Below are 15,497 nucleotides of genomic sequence, written 5' to 3' on the forward strand. Positions count from 1 at the left end.
ACTCTTGTCTGGATCAACAAGGCCTAAGACAAGAGTCTGAGATGGATCAGGGCTGAGTTCACTTTCAGATGGCTGTGAATGTGGAGCTGAGTAGGTCTGCCAAGTCCCAGAATGCTCCTCTGTCCTGAGGCCCCGGCACGCACTGCACAGAGCCTGCCAGCTCTCCAGCCGTGGCCTCTTGGATTGCACTGAGCCATTCCATTAACTTCTGTTGAAATGCTCAGGTCAAGAAATCCTTTCAGAGCCAGATTTGCTTTTGCAACGCTGTAAGCCAGCCTGTGCATGAAGACTGCACAGAGCAAAGGAGAAGGACAGAAAGAGAGATGAAGTCCCAGGACCTCATTTGAGCCCTGCAATTCAGCCAGCATCAGCCAGTCAGTTTGAGTTGGGGGTTCTCTCTCTGGACACCAAAGGAACTCCTACATGTCAAGAAAGGTCCTTGCTCACCTGGTGTGGCTTTATAAACCAAAGACAGAGAAAATAAGCATTGGGACTCTAAGCCCAGGTCCTTGTATTTGAGCCAGGAGTTCAGGTGGCAGCCTTGAGGATCTATAGACCCTCAGAGCTGTCCCACAGCTGGAATCCAGGCATGAGGCTGAGCACGAGTCATCTCTGGACTTTAGAAGACTGGGCAATAAGGCAGTCTCCAAGTTCCAGCTGTGGGAATACTGATGATGCTGACTGTAATTAACCTTGTCTAAGGAATCTGTGCAGACTCTGTTCTAAGAACTTGTCATGCATTATTTCATTTCATTCAAACAGCAATCCTATGCAACGCTTGCATCTGACTGCCCCACCAATAGGTGAGGACACTGCTCTGGAAAAGCAAAGGGTCACTTGTTGGTAGAGAATGGAGGATTATGGTGTTGTTCAGTGGTAGAACATTTGCCTTGTATGTGAGAGGCCCTGAGTTTAATTCTCATTACCATAGAAAAAGGAGAGGGTCTGGCTTTACAGCTAGTTGATTGAGGGGAGGTGCTCCACGCATCTCCTATGTGTGGGTCCTGTGCCCAATGCTGTCAACACATGATTGGTCAGCTGATATCTCAGAGTCTTTCTACCTCCATCAGGACTAGACTAAACATGGGTGGCAGCTGACTTGCATCTGTGGCCAGCAGATTCCCCATGAAGACAGAGCCATTAATATGAGTTAAACTTGAGAGGTAGACCCAAGGCCAAATCCTGGATCTGTGGCTTGCCAGCTGGGCTCTTAAACCCCTAAGAAAAGTTTCCTTGTCTGTAAAATTAGGATAACAGAAACATATACCTTCTGTGACCTTTATAAGAACTTTGAGACACCACACAGATGCCTTGTCTCTAGAAACTCTCGTTAAAAGATCATTATTGCAAGCTGCACATCAGCTGCTCATACCTGTAATCCTAGCTACTCAGGAGGCTGAAATCTGAGGATCAGGTTCAAAGCCAGACTGGGCAGGAAAGTCTGTGAAACTCTTATCTCCAATTAACCACTAGAAAACCAGAAGTAGCACAGTGTGTCAAGTAGTAGAGCACTAGCCTTGAGCTGAAGAGCTCAGGGACTGCACCCAGGCCCAGAGTTCAAGCCCCATGACAACAAAATAAAATCATTATTGCCGTTATTATTTCCTATGAGATAGGGAGGCAGAGAGATTACAAAGTTCTTAGAAGCTCTGTGACTTTGAGAATGGAACATATCAGTGGCTCTTCAACCTGGACAAGCCCCTTAGATCTGCATAGGGGAGCGCTATTAAAAAAGAATGATTCTTGTGCCTGGATCCCATCTCCAGACTAATTAAAACCCAGAATCCTTGCAGGTGAGGCCCAGTCATTGGTCTTTTTCAAAAGCACCCTAGGTAACTAATGTTCTGCCAGGATCCAGGGCCTTTTCCTGGGCACATGAGAGTTTGGTCTGGCAGAGACTGAGGGGTAGGCCCCTCGCCAGCTTTCTTCACGCCAACAGGAAAATTGAAGCTCCAGGCCTTGCACTGACAGTTGAAATTTACACAAGGTTTGGACAGATCTATTCTCAACCTTACCTTGCAATTAGCAGCTCCTCCTGGCTTCCGTAGCGTGGTGACAGATGGATGAAATGAATCCACCATGAGATTAAATAACGAGATGTTATGCCAACAAAATTAACTTGTCCAGCCCCGTTCCTTAGCAACTGAGTTATTATTTCAGGTTTCCTTCAGAAGCCCCTGGTTGTTCACATCACTCCCTTTCATTAAAAAAAAAAAAATGGGAGGCAGTTATTTATAACTTGAATGAAAAGGAGAAGAAAAAAGGAATGGGGCAAAAGAAACTTCTAACCCCAGCACAGATTGCATGGGTCTGCCCCCCAGACAGACAGGATCGAGTTGGCACTTGTGAATTGGGGTGCTGATTCACTTCCTTACCAGGCTGGGTCCTCCCCAGCTCCAGTGCAGTCATGCCTTTGATGAAAATGGCATGTGGTTGCCAATCCAATCTGGGTCTGCCCAGGCAACCATTGTTCAGGAGGAGTCAGGCTGAACTCCAGTTCAGAGCATAATGTTCTTGGAGGAAAACCACTTTTGTGTAGTGGGCACAGGTGCAGAGTGGGTAACTGGCTGGCTGGTAGAAGGCAGGGGAGGGGGCCTTCTTGTTCTAAACTCTGTCCACTTGAAGTGCCAAAGACCCATTTTCTCAGATGGGGCCATTCCCACGTGACCTGCAAAGGCCAGGGCTCCCCTGTGCTTTTCTATTTGGCAGTGGAGGGCAGAGTCCCTGCAACCCAGAGACATGACTCTCAGTCATCCCCTGTGAAGTCCAGCTTTGCTCACATCCTCATCTGATTGTCTTAGTTATGGATAACTTAGATAGCTAGATGGATAGATATAGACAGACAGGCAGACAGGCAGACAGATAGACAGACCATGTCTCCACAATAAATAAGATTTGCTACTGACTTCTTGGGCCTGAGATTAATAATGCATTCAATTTTGCCCATAACAGCAAAAGTTCTTAACCATGGTTATAGATTCAGTGGATCTGTAAACAGGGATCAGAAAGTACCTAATCTTTCTTTCTGACTCCCCTATAAATACAGCTTGGGACTTCTTTCAATCACAAATTAAAAGAAGAAGCTATTAAAGAAATCAGTGGGCCAGGCACCGGTGGCTCATGCCTGTAATCCTAGCTACTCAGGAGGCAGAGCTCTGAGGACTGCGGTTCAAAGCCAGCCTGGGCAGGAAAGTCCATGAGACTCATTTCAAATAAACCACTAGAAAACCAGAAGTGGCACTGTGGCTCAAGTGGTAGAGCACTCGCGTTGAGCTGAAGAGCGCCGAGACAGCACCCAAACCCAGAGTTCAAGCCCCATGACCAACAAAAAAAAAAAAAGAAAGAAATCAGTAGGTCTGTGTCCAGTAAAAATCACAGACCATTTGACAGGACACTGCAAAGGAGCAGATTCTCGACATGTCGTTTATGCAAATCATTACTTCCAATATTGCTTGACCATTATACCTGCCACTAGATATTGTTCCATATATAAATAAACACATATTGATATACCTAAAAGGTAAGTTATTTTTTAATATCCTGATAACTACTTTAATATGATTGCTCTTCTTGTGTATTTTACTGTGTTGTTTAAAGACTTTCTGTTGGCCCCTCTTCCTGCTTGCAGCAGCCCCTTTGTCTCTGTGTCCTCACATGATAGAGGAAGCTCTGACATCTCTTCCTTTTATGAGGGCACTAATCCTATAACAAAGGCTCCTGCCTCATGACCTCATCTACCAACTACCTCCCAAAGCCTCCACCGAAATTCTGTCACATTAGAAACTAAAGTTTTCACATTCGACTTTGGGAAGGGACACAACTCACACAAAGCTCAAACTATGAGATAATACAATCAAGTAGAAAGTAAAAGGACGGAAAAGATGCATTGTATGAACATTCATCAAAGGAGAGGACAAGCAGCTACATTAATTTCAAATACAAATTCCCAGAAACAAAATATTACAGATTGGTAAGAGAGTCAATGTTTCTGACTAACCCCAACGTGTACTGTATGTAGCAAACCACAGAGCTAAAAGTATATGGGAGGAGTGATGGGCACATCTATATAGCTATAGATTTCAATACACTTCTAAGGAACCACTGAGAGAACCTGACAGAAAATCAGCAAGGATATAGAATTCAACAACACCCTCAGCCCACAAAATAAAACTGATGTCTACACAAAACATTCCACTCAACAGCAGAACACATGGTCTTTTCAAGCGCCTACTACACAGCATACATTAACGTATGCCTTGGGCTATAAAACAACGCTCAACAGATTTAAAAGAATAAAAACCTTATAGAGTATATTCTCTGACAGCAATCCAACTGAAATAATTAAGAGATAAGATAATCCCTAAAATTAGAAACTAAATAACCTACTTATAAAAAATTCGCTGATCAAACAGGTGGTTTCAAAGAACAATTTTAAAGACATTTACCAGGGCTGGGAAGGTGGCTCAGTGGTAAAGTGCTTGCCTTGCATGCATGAGGCCCTTGATTCAATTCCTCAGCACCACATAAGTAGAAAAAGGCAGAAGTGGTGCTATGGCTTAAGTGGTAGAGCGCTAGCCTTGAGCTGAAGAGCTGAGGGACAGTGCCCAGGCCCAGAGTTCAGGCCCATGACCAACAACAACAAAAAAAAAGTACATTTACCAAATCAAAGTGAAACATCTCTAAATTTGTGGGTCACAGCTAAAGCAATGCTGTGAGGAAAATTCATAGCATGAATATAAACACTAAAAAATAAAATGTCTCAAATTAATCAAGTTCACAACTAAAGGATCCAAAACAGACAGTGAAATAAAGTAGAATAAAGACAATAATAACACATGTGCATAAATCAATTCAAGTGAAAATAGAAAAATTAGAAATCAATGAAACAAAGAGTTGATTTTGTGAAGAGAGCAATAAAATTGACATTACAAGGTTAACAAAGAAAGTCAGAAGATAAAACAAAGCACATCAGGAATCAAACAAGAATCACATCGGACTGCAGACATTCCAAGAATAAAAAGGTAAACCTAGTTTACACACTTGGAGGAAATTGATCACTTCTCAAAAAAAAACACTACCACATTTACTTATTCTAAAATGAGTAATTTTGGATATCCCTATAACTACTAAGAAAATTCAATATGCAATTCTTTAAAAACCCACCCCCCCACACACACAAATTTTTTTTTTACCAGAATTCTAACATTTAAAGAAAAATTGCCAGGCACTGGTGGCTCACACCTGTAATCCTAGCTACTTAGGAGATCTGAGGATTGAGGTTCAATGCCAGCCCAGGCAGGCAAGGCCAAGAGACTCTTATCTCCAGTAAACTACACAGAAAAAAGCCAGAAATGGCACGGTGGCTCAAGTGGTAGAGTGCTAGTCTTGAGCAAAAGAAGCTCAGGGATAGTACACGTCACTTTAGAGACAACATGAGGCTGAATGAGTAAATGATAAATCAGTATATTCTACCATATTACAGAAGAAAAAAAAGCTATGGTCATATTTAATGCATAAAAAGCCAAGCACTGGTGGCTCATGCCTGTAATCCTAGCAACTCAGTAGGCTGAGATCTGAGGATCCTGGTTCAAAGCTAGCACAGGCAGGAAAGTCCATGAGACTCTTATCTGCAGTTAATCACCAGAAAATCCAAAGTGGTGCTGTGAAGTGGTAGAGCACTAGCCTTGAGCAAGAAAGCTCAGGGACAGTGCCCAGGCTGCAAGTTCAAGCCCCACACTGACAAAAAAAAGTATTAAACAAAATTTAATACTCATTTGTGATAATACGTTTCATAAAAACAAAAACACAGCACAGTTTCTTCAACTTAATGAGTACTATCTACAGAGACCATTAACACATTTATTCAACAATGGGGTAGAAGTCCTAGCAGATACAATAAGGAAATAAGAGGCAATACACAGAGCACAAAAGAAGAAAGAATTAAAACTATCTACATTTGCAGAGTCACTATTACATAGAATATTCAAAATAAGCTACCAAACAAAACAAACAAACAAACAAACAAACAAAAATCCTCCTAGCTGGGGTGGCGGCAGGGCTCGCTCCTGCCATCCTAGTTACCCCGAGGCTGAGATCGGCATGACTGTGGTTCCAGGCTATCAAGGGCAGAAAAGCTCCTGAGACTCCAACTCAACAGAATAAGTCAGGCATGGCATTGTGCCTATTATCCCAGCTAGGACAGGAAGTTAAAATAGGATAGTGGTCCAGTCAAAAAGTAAGACCCTATCTCAACCATAACTAGTATCAAAAAGGGCTGCATGTGCAGTTCAGTGGTAGAGTGCCTACCTCACAAAGTCTAAGGCCCTTAGTTCAAACCCTAGTATCACCAATAACAACAATAATAATAATGCAAATGAAACTCCCAGAACTAATGAGTTTGACAAGTAACAGATAAAAAGATACACAACAATGAATTATATTTTATATACAATAAAAACATGGGCAAATTAAATTATAAATAAATTATGAATCACATTTACAATTCACAGAATGAAACACTTAGGCATCAACCCAGAATTTCTGGGACTTGCATGCTGACAACTACTGATGAAAAAAAGAATAGAAAAAGCCACATAGATAGAGCTGTTTGTGGTTGGAAGGCTCAGTACCTTAAATATGTCAATCTTCTGTCTCTCTCATGCAGAGTAAATGTGTGGAGGTATAAAAACAACTCCATATTATTTAGGGGGGAAATGTATAGATTCAATCTTGTCTTCTGAGAATACTTCACCAAAAACCCAATGCTTCCCCCGCGGCCATTCGCCTGGCCTCCCTCCAGCTGAGGGGCTCGGGCCCTGGCTAACGGTCTCTGTCCCTGGGACCCGCACGTGTCCCGCAGCGGGGGGACGGGCACCGACCCCACGCTGACCACCGCAGAGGAGGGCCCACAGGCTCCAGACAAGCGGCTGGACTCCAGGCCCCATCGAGGAGCCAGCCTACTGGGACCCACAGAAAACTGTCCAGGGCAAGAAAATCAGGTCCTTGGATGCGTCCTCCTGCATGTGCGGGACAGAGTGGGGGGTGCCATTGCTCCCGCAACGCCCAAACATCAACCTCTGAAAGATCCAGAGAAACCTTGAGGAGCAACGCATGCACAAAGGAAACCAACTCGCGTCCCCACCCCTCTCCTTTCTCATCTCCGAGAAGCCTGCGGACCACGAGATGGGAGGCAGCATCCCTACCTGACACGCTTCGCCAGGAACGGAATCCTCAACCTGCTGGCCTTGTGACAAGCGGTGTGCGCACGCGCACGGGCGCACGGGCGCATGCGTGCACGGGCGCATGCACGTGCACTCAATAAACTGCTTTACAAGCATCGGCGCGTGTTCTTGCCAGTGGCTCCATTTTCATCAGCTGCTCTATTCTGGGGGGAGGTGAGGAAGAGGCTCAAGCCTCATTGCGGACACACACACACACACACACACACACACACACACACACACACACACACACACGAAAAATAATAAAGCTAGGCTGTGTGCCCAGAGAGGTGCTAGCTAATCTCGGGGCCTCATCTGTTACAGGAAGGGATTGAACCACGCGCTTCGTTGGGGTCTGTCTGGGGATCCTGGGCTCTGCGTGTGTCTGAGGGCCTCTCCCCCTCTGGTGCACAGTTTTATTTGGCCCTGAGACACACCAGCCAAGAGGAAGCTCTCATCTTCTGCAAACCTGAGCGGATTCAGCTGCAGCCTGAAGTCTAGAGTGTGGGCAGCGCCTGTCCTGACCCACAGTGACACACTGCGGTCAGACCCTCCTCGCTGTGGTGGAAGGTGAGGCTGTCTTTTCCCCTAGGGATCTGTTCCAGCAGCTGTGCGTTTCCCAGAGCCTGGTTTGCAGCTGATCAAGATTAGGATGAGCCACTGTCCCCAGGGGATACACGTATAGTATGCTAATTGTGGACCACGTGGAAAGGGGGATGAGAACTCCCCACTGCGCATTAAATGACTCCAAATCACCCTTAGAATGGATCCATTAGGACACACATCCTAACTACCTAGACAATGGCCAAGAGGAACCAACTGGTGAATACAGTCTTGCCCAGAGCTCTTTTCGTAGTCCAGGCAGCCAGATTTCTATTCAGGCTTCTGAAACTGCAGCCCCAGAGTATCATTACCTACTGATTATCATAAGGAGCACCTAAGTAGTAATGGCCTGAAAAACTGCTTGTGTATTTGTGTATTTTGTAGGGCATTCATTCAAGCAGCTAAAGCACCCTCTCTCCTTCCATTCAAGTGGAAAATAACCAGGAGCAAAAGCAACAAGATGTGAATAATAAATGTACAGAAAGAAAGGAGAGAAGGGAAGAAGATGAGAAGGAAGGAAGGGAGCAAGAGAGAATGGAAAGAAGAGAGGAGGGAAAAGGGAGGAAAGCCAGGGAGGTAAGAAGGAAGGCATTCTTCCAGCTAATGGAAGACTTTCAGACCTTGTTCAGGGCATGGGTTTGCTTTGACCTGCTGTGAGTTTGACTGTCTCAAAGCCATCCTTGTTTAATGTATGCAGGAGACCAGCTGCCTGGGTATCAGAAGACACTGGCAGATACAAAGCCCAGGGGAGCACTCCCAGGCCAGAAAAACCCTGACCAGCATAAGGAACCAATGAATGTCCTGAGAGGTAGCTCAATGTGTTGGGAAGGTAAAAGGGGCACAGGAGCCTGGGCTCTAATCCCAAATTTACCTGGATGTAGAAGCTGTGTAGTCTTAGCCAAGCTACCTAATCTTTGTGTCACTTGTTTCCTGACTTCAGAAAGCAGTGTGGATAAATTGCAAATAGCCACAAATCTTGTGTAGCTCCTATTAAGAGGCTTCCCTAGACCTCTGAGCCTGGGCAACCTTGTCATGGATATTGGAAGTAAAGTCATGGATTGACAAAATACTTTACCAAGACAAAAGAATGGGGGGAATGCTGGGTGCTGGTGGCTCACGCCTGTAATCCTAGCTACTAAGGAGACTGAGATCTGAAGATGGTGGTTCAAAGCCAGCCTGGGCAGAAAAGTCTGTGAGACTCTTATCTCCAACTAACCACCAGAAAAACCAGAAGTGGAAGTATAGCTCAAAGTGGTAGAGTGCTAGCCTTGAGCAAAAGAGCCCAAGGACAGAGCCCAGGCCATAAGTTCAAACCCCAAACTGACCAAACCAAAAACTAAAATAAAATAAAAAAGAATGGGAGAGGCCAGGTACCTGTGCTGGTGCTGACTTTTCTGCCAGCCTGGGCAGGAAAGTCCATGACACTCTTATCTCCAATAAACCACCAGAAAACCAGAAGTGGCGCTGTGGCTCAAGTAGTAGAGTGCTAGCCTTGAGCTGAAGAGCTGAGGGACAGTGCCTAGGCCACAATCCACAAAAAAAAAAAAAAAAAAAGAATGAGAGAAACAGCAAATTGACATGTTGAATTGAAACTGCTTTATACAATTATTTAAATAAATTGAGAGAGAGAGAGACAGGTGGAAGGAAGGAAGGAAGGAAGGAATGGAGGGAGGGAGGGAGGGAGGGAGGGAGGGAGGGAAAGAAAAAAAAAGCAAGCAAGCAAGCAAGCAAGCAAGCAAGCAAGCAAGCAAGCAAGCAAGCAAGCAAGCAAGAAAGAAAGAAAGAAAGAAAGAAAGAAAGAAAGAAAGAAAGAAAGAAAGAAAGAAAGAAAGAAGGAAGGAAGGAAGGGAGGGAGGGAAAGAGAAGAAAGAAAGAAAGAAAGAGAAAGAAAAAGAGGAAGGAAGGAAGGAACGAAGGAAGGAACGAAGGAAGGAAGGAAGGAAGGAAGGAAGAGAGAAAAGAAGAAAGAGGCTAGTCAAAGAGACATAGTAGCACACAGTGTCAGGAGTGAGGTCTCTTGCCTCCGATTAGGCTCCATGTTTGCTTGGCTGTTTTCTGTTTTATGAACTCTCTTGCGCCATGCTTTAAATTGTATTCCCACAGGAACAGCTTGAGCCCTCAGTTATCACGTCTGTGTTCCTTTTGGCTCATCTCCTGGCTTTGACCCACCACTTCCTCACTCCCCACAGCCCTGGGCATCTCTCTCCACCACATCACCTTACACGGGGCCTCCTCCATACTCATAGCTGGTTGTCTGAGTTCCAAGCCAGGCTGTGGAGTGCTACCACTTCCGGGGAGCCCCATGCTATGCTCATCAGATACCATGTGACAAGCACTCCGCAGGTCTTGGGGAGGGTCCCTGAGCAGCAAGCTGTCAGCACCACCTTTGTGAGGAGATCACCCTAGGCATCCAGCCCCGGTGAATCCCAGCAGGACCAGCAGGACTTTCTGGCTGACCTACAGAAACACGAGAACTGGTTTTTTACATTGTTTTAAACCCTCGTGTTTAAGGAATGGATCGTCACATAGTAAAACCTCACAGATTCACCAGAAACCATCCTTTCTATTTAGCTACTTACCTGTCTGTCTGGCATGTGCCAAACTTTCAATCAAAGGTGATGACAGTTATGACGATTGCTCTGCCCCCTCTGTGAGATCCCATCCAGTGTGTGGTACAAGACGGGGGAGGGGGGATGGGAAGGGATGGAAGGGGAAACAAAGGAGGAGGCTACAATGCTTGATAAGAAATGTACTCATTATCTTTGCCCATGTAATTGTAACCCCTCTGAATGGTATTATATATATATATATTTTTTTTTAAAAGGAAAAAAAATCTCAAAAAAAAAAAAAAGACGAGTGACAGGAAGGTTCTGGGAACAGAAAAGGCTGGGTTGGAGTCTCAGGGCCACTCTCTGATCTGGGGCAGTGACTTCTCTGAGCTCCAGTTTCCCTGTCTGTAGGACTGGCCACTCTGCAGGGCTGTGGTGGGGACTGGGGATGAGCGAGGGTGGCACAGAGCCAAAGTCTACCAGCACACCAAGGGCAGCTGAGCCCAGAGTATGCTCCTTCCAGACCCCCCAGAGGGTCTCCACAGAGAACAGAGCAGGAGGCCCCAGTAGGGCTCCCTCCTCCCAGACAACTGAAGTTGGATGAGAAAACACGCCAGAGAAGCCAGGCTTTATACACCAAGATACCTGAGAGAGAGCCGCTCCCCTCCCCCCACCGCAGTGCCCAGTTCACCACCAACCCACTTCAGGTTCAATACCCAAAACTACAAAACAAGAGGTGAAAACTTGAAGCCAGGCCCCAGAGAAGACTGCCAAGGCATAAAGCAAATGGAAGTAGCTGCACAGGGATGCAGAAAACAGTCTCTCTGTGTCTCTCTGTCTCTGTCTGTCTCTGTATCTGTCTCTCTCTCTCTCTCTCTCTCTCTCTCTCTCTCTCTCTCTCTCTCTCTCTCTCTCTCTCTCTCTCTCTCTCCTCTCTCTCTCTCTCTCTCTCTCTCTCTCTCTCTCACACACACACACACACACACACACACACATACCTCTTGCAAAACTGCCTTGAAAAACTAGATCTCTGCATTTGGAGATTTTTGCACCAAGCAGAAACTTTGATTCTGTCATATTATCTAAGAGAATTAATATGATTATAAGGAAAAGAACCTCAAAATGATTAGGATAATTATCCTTAAAACAGGCTCCTTAAAATTATCCTTAAAACAGGCTTCAGGTTATCTTTCATCCATATGTATCACCTTTGATTCTCCAGGATTTATGAATATCTTAGGACTTTTTTTTTTTTTAAAGAGATTAACAACTTCTGGAAGCTATATACTGGGACATAGTCAATGACTCATGAACTAGGAGTCATAGCACTACCAGACCTGGGCGAGGAACTCCTTAGTGAACAAGAGTTAAGTCCCCTAGCTCAGTTCACAGCAGACCCTCGCCTGAGTCCCGTAGCTCATTTAATTGAGTTTATAGTCTGAGTCCCCTACCTTGGTTCACATCCCATCAACAGTCAGAACCTGGGCTCGTTTCACATCCATTCTTCCCTGCTATAGGAGAACAGTCACCTCCTGGCAACAGCTGGGGTGGCTCACAGCATGGACCTGCATGGGAGACCTGGAAACAGCCAAGGAGATGGAGCCCGGCCCATCTTACCCAGCCCATGCTGGCCTCCAAGGACCCTGACGAGGATCTGGCACTCTTTGCAAACAGAGGGACAGCGTTCTAGCCTGGGATTACAATAGACTTAACTGCCCTGTGTTGTCCATGGTCTCTGGGAGACCCCTAAGCCTTGGGTTTATCTTCCTAACCACTGGTTCCAGCCACCCTCTCACTGCTGACAATGATGAAGTTGAATATGTCCAGACCACAGAGGCAGCTTTAGCCAGAGTAGAAGGCTGGACCAGGCAGACTGCAGCTCCAAGAGGCACAGCTCGCCACCATCACCACCACTACCATCACCACCACATACTTCCTCTTTCTGGGTGCCTCTCCATGCATCTCCTTCTGCCTCCCGTACCCACAGCAGGGTGCACAGCAGTGCCCTGGAACTGAGAGAGGAGGGAAGGGAGATGAGACACCGGCATGGCTCCTGGAGAACAGAAGACTGAGGGGAGGAGGCAAACACCAGACATAAGACCCAGGGGGTCTCGAAAGAACTAGACATGCCCCGGGTGGCACTGGCGTCCACCACTCTGGGGACAAAGTAGTTGCTGTGACCAGAAGAAGGTGTGTCATCTGTACTCAACACTCGGCTCAGCGAGGGACAGGAAGGACCCAGAGACCCTGCCATGGGCCACGGGAAGCAACTACATGATCCTGACACAGGTCTGGCATTGCATTCCACAGGGACACGAGGGACAGGTGTGTGTGACCAGTTGGGAGCTGCCAGAAAGCCAAGCACTCCTCATCCAGGGACCCAGAGCGAGGCTGGAGAGCCCACTAGTAATCAAGGACATAGGGCTACATGGGGCCCACATGGTATCGGTGATGAGTGTCCTGCATCTAGCCTAGGGACTCCAACACCTAGGCAGAGGTATGCACATGGACAGGAGATCACATCCAGAAGCCTGAAGTCCTGTGGGTCACATGGACAGAGGTTGGGTGCTACTGCTGATGTGAATAAAAAGATTTCCCCACTACTGTCCCTCCCCACCCCATATAGAGAGCAGGGCAGACTTAATGAGCCAGGGCTGGCAGCATTTGTTGGGCCAGGTGAACGTCCCAACTACTGTTTTTCCCATTTCCTCCTCACACCATTCTCTAGTGAAGTCTGATTTCTGTCTATGATACACACAAGGCTTGGGATATTATTTTCTGAAAGAAGGGGGGGTGGGGTATCCCAATCCCCAAGAGCACTGCAAACAGGCCCTGGGAGAATATTGAGTCCCCACTCACCAGCCCTCTAAGTCTCTGATCATCCTCAGCTGGTAATCAGGACACTGCCTTTGCCACCAGACACCAGGCCCCGATGGAGTTCAGCCCCTAGCAGCTAAGCAAGTAGAAGTTGGAGAACAGTGACGAGGTCATCATGGTTTGGTCCTGCTGCCCTCCAGACCACTCATCATGTGTCTCTCACTTAACTTTTAAAAGACATTCCTCTCTCACAGAAAATAATGATGTATAAATGTCCCCAAGCTTTGTAATTGCATTGGAGAGAGAGAAAAAAAAGGGGGGAGGAGAAGGTTTGCTGGAGGCATGTGGGTGGGCAGAAGAGGGGGAGTGATCAGAGACCTGCTTGCAAGAAACAGTTCAGTCCACTGAAGGAGCTCACAGGTGGACTCATCTTTCAGTTGCTGATCATCTTCTTTCTGAAAGAAGGTCATTGGGACTTGTATGTTTGTCCTGCAAAGGGCAGTGGCCTCAGAGAAACATTCTCCTGACAGGAGCCTGCTCTCTGAGCACATCGGCCATGCCTGGGCCCCAGATCTGACCCACGTCATACCCACAGCAGATTCTGCAGTGTATAGCTTCTACATGAAGAGGGGGAGGGGAGGGAGTGGACCCATCTAGTAATGTGATTGTGGTGTTCCAGCTATCGAGAAAAGCCTGGTGCGTGACTTGTAACTCAGAGCTCCAATCTGAAGTCTTTTTTTTTTTCTTCTGTTTTTCCAGTTCAAAAGGAGGCATTCCTCAGGAGGAATGGTGGCAGTAGTTTTCCATTTCTCCCTAGATGTCATCCCTCAAGGAAGAGATGGGTTCTGGGAGCAGGGGACTTAGCCATTAGTCAGTCAAGAAGAAGGTTTTGTGAGAGCTGAGGGAGAGAGGTTTTGAGACAGGGAATGCTTCGGAGTAGAGACTGTTTATCCTTTGCTTTTTCTGGCTCCAGTTTCTTTACTTTGGCCCAAACATCGAGATGAAACACTTTTGACCTTTTATTGTGAGGTGCCTCATGAGAGTCCTTGGTGTGATTTAGCAAGGTCCTGAAGAAATTCTGAGCAGACTTGTGTTATCCATGTTGGCCTGGAGCTTGGCTGCTAGATGTGTGAAATGCCAGCCCCCACAGTGGAGAAGAGATACAAGAGCTGAAACCCCAGCATACCGTGTCCAGCCAGCATTATCTGCAATGCTACCATCCATAGCGTCCTTCACCTCCCAACGACCACGGGAAGATGGCAGCATGGATTTCACCACTTCCCTTTCACTGGGACAGCGGGGCTTCAGGGAGGAGGTATGTTATAAACTATATAGAAAGGTAGTAGGATGGAAAAGGACAGAATCAAGGAATAAAGGGTGAGAAATGAGAGGGCTGAGTTGAAAAGCCCAGACAAATACTCTAAAAGGTGTGTTCAGAGTGCATGCTAGGGTGTCAAAACAAGACTTCCTGTTTCCCAAGACTGGTTGGAGATGTTCAGCCTTTAAATAAATTTATCTAAACACATTACCTCTCCATCATCTGTATACTAGTTCATCTTGTCAGAATAAATGGGTACCATGAGACCGTGTCCATTGATCCAGGCTTAGTAGTATTTTACATGTACCAGAAAATCTTGTCCATGACTCTGTCATGAATATATTGGAACATTCTAGATCTTATTTGTTGATCCAATGCTTTTGGAATTTCCACATTTATAATATAGGACATGGGTGGTAAAATGCCAGCTTTTGAACAATCATCAAGCTTCGCGATGGGGTAGAAAGTAAGCAGGCTGTCCCCCACTTTTACTGGGAGGGCCCTGTGTATTTAGGTGCACATGAACTTGGGAGCAGAGGCTGATGCTCTGTACTGAAATGCTGGCATTATCGGGGGAGTGGGGGAGAGACAGATAGGAGATAGCCAAAATGACAGCTTGTCTCTGTGATGAGTTGGAATTGAAAAAATCCAGATTAAGTAGTAGATTTGGGGGCATGATTTTTCCTTGCTGTCACCCTACTCATACTGAGGTGTAACTGGCTTATTTTAGTAATCCCAGAGCTGGAGACTACACGACCAACTTAATGTTTATTGAACACCTACAAACACAGCACAAGCTGTGAGGAGCTTCACATAGCAACACAAGCATCTTACACACAGAGCAAAGACATGAATGCGCAGAGGTTAAACCCATGGAGGACCTGCCTGGGGGAACACAGCTGCCGTGGCTTCTGCACTGAGAGGAATGGGCCTTGCGTTCACTCACAAGCAGGCTACATTCTTGCCTAGAAATTTCTAACTCATAATAGC

At 46.2% G+C, this 15,497-nt stretch overlaps 2 long non-coding RNA genes across 4 annotated transcripts in view; one reads left to right on the forward strand and one right to left on the reverse strand.

Annotated features, from left to right (window-relative positions):
• Positions 1 to 7,249, reverse strand: part of LOC138803832 (uncharacterized) — a 78,470-nt gene extending 71,221 nt beyond the window's left edge. Inside the window, exon 1 of one of the 2 annotated variants that reach the window (XR_011365065.1) lies at positions 7,203 to 7,249. This is a non-coding gene — a long non-coding RNA (uncharacterized lncRNA). Of the gene's footprint in view, positions 1 to 6,629; positions 6,802 to 7,202 lie in introns of those variants that run through there. The other variant, XR_011365066.1, reaches the window with a different exon arrangement.
• A 93-nt stretch (positions 7,250 to 7,342) lies between these two features.
• Positions 7,343 to 14,680, forward strand: LOC138803833 (uncharacterized). 2 transcript variants are annotated; one of them, XR_011365071.1, is made up of 5 exons: positions 7,343 to 7,394; positions 7,545 to 7,790; positions 8,208 to 8,399; positions 8,521 to 8,631; positions 11,890 to 14,680. It is a non-coding gene; the product is annotated as an uncharacterized lncRNA (long non-coding RNA). The 2 variants fall into 2 exon arrangements; XR_011365072.1 differs by lacking the exon at positions 11,890 to 14,680 and adding an exon at positions 9,927 to 10,046.
• The last annotated feature ends 817 nt before the right edge of the window (positions 14,681 to 15,497 follow it).

Source organism: Dipodomys merriami, unplaced genomic scaffold (genome assembly GCF_024711535.1).
Source record: "Dipodomys merriami isolate MVZ:Mamm:240054 unplaced genomic scaffold, mDipMer1.0.p SCAF_35, whole genome shotgun sequence".
Taxonomy (NCBI): domain Eukaryota; kingdom Metazoa; phylum Chordata; class Mammalia; order Rodentia; family Heteromyidae; genus Dipodomys; species Dipodomys merriami.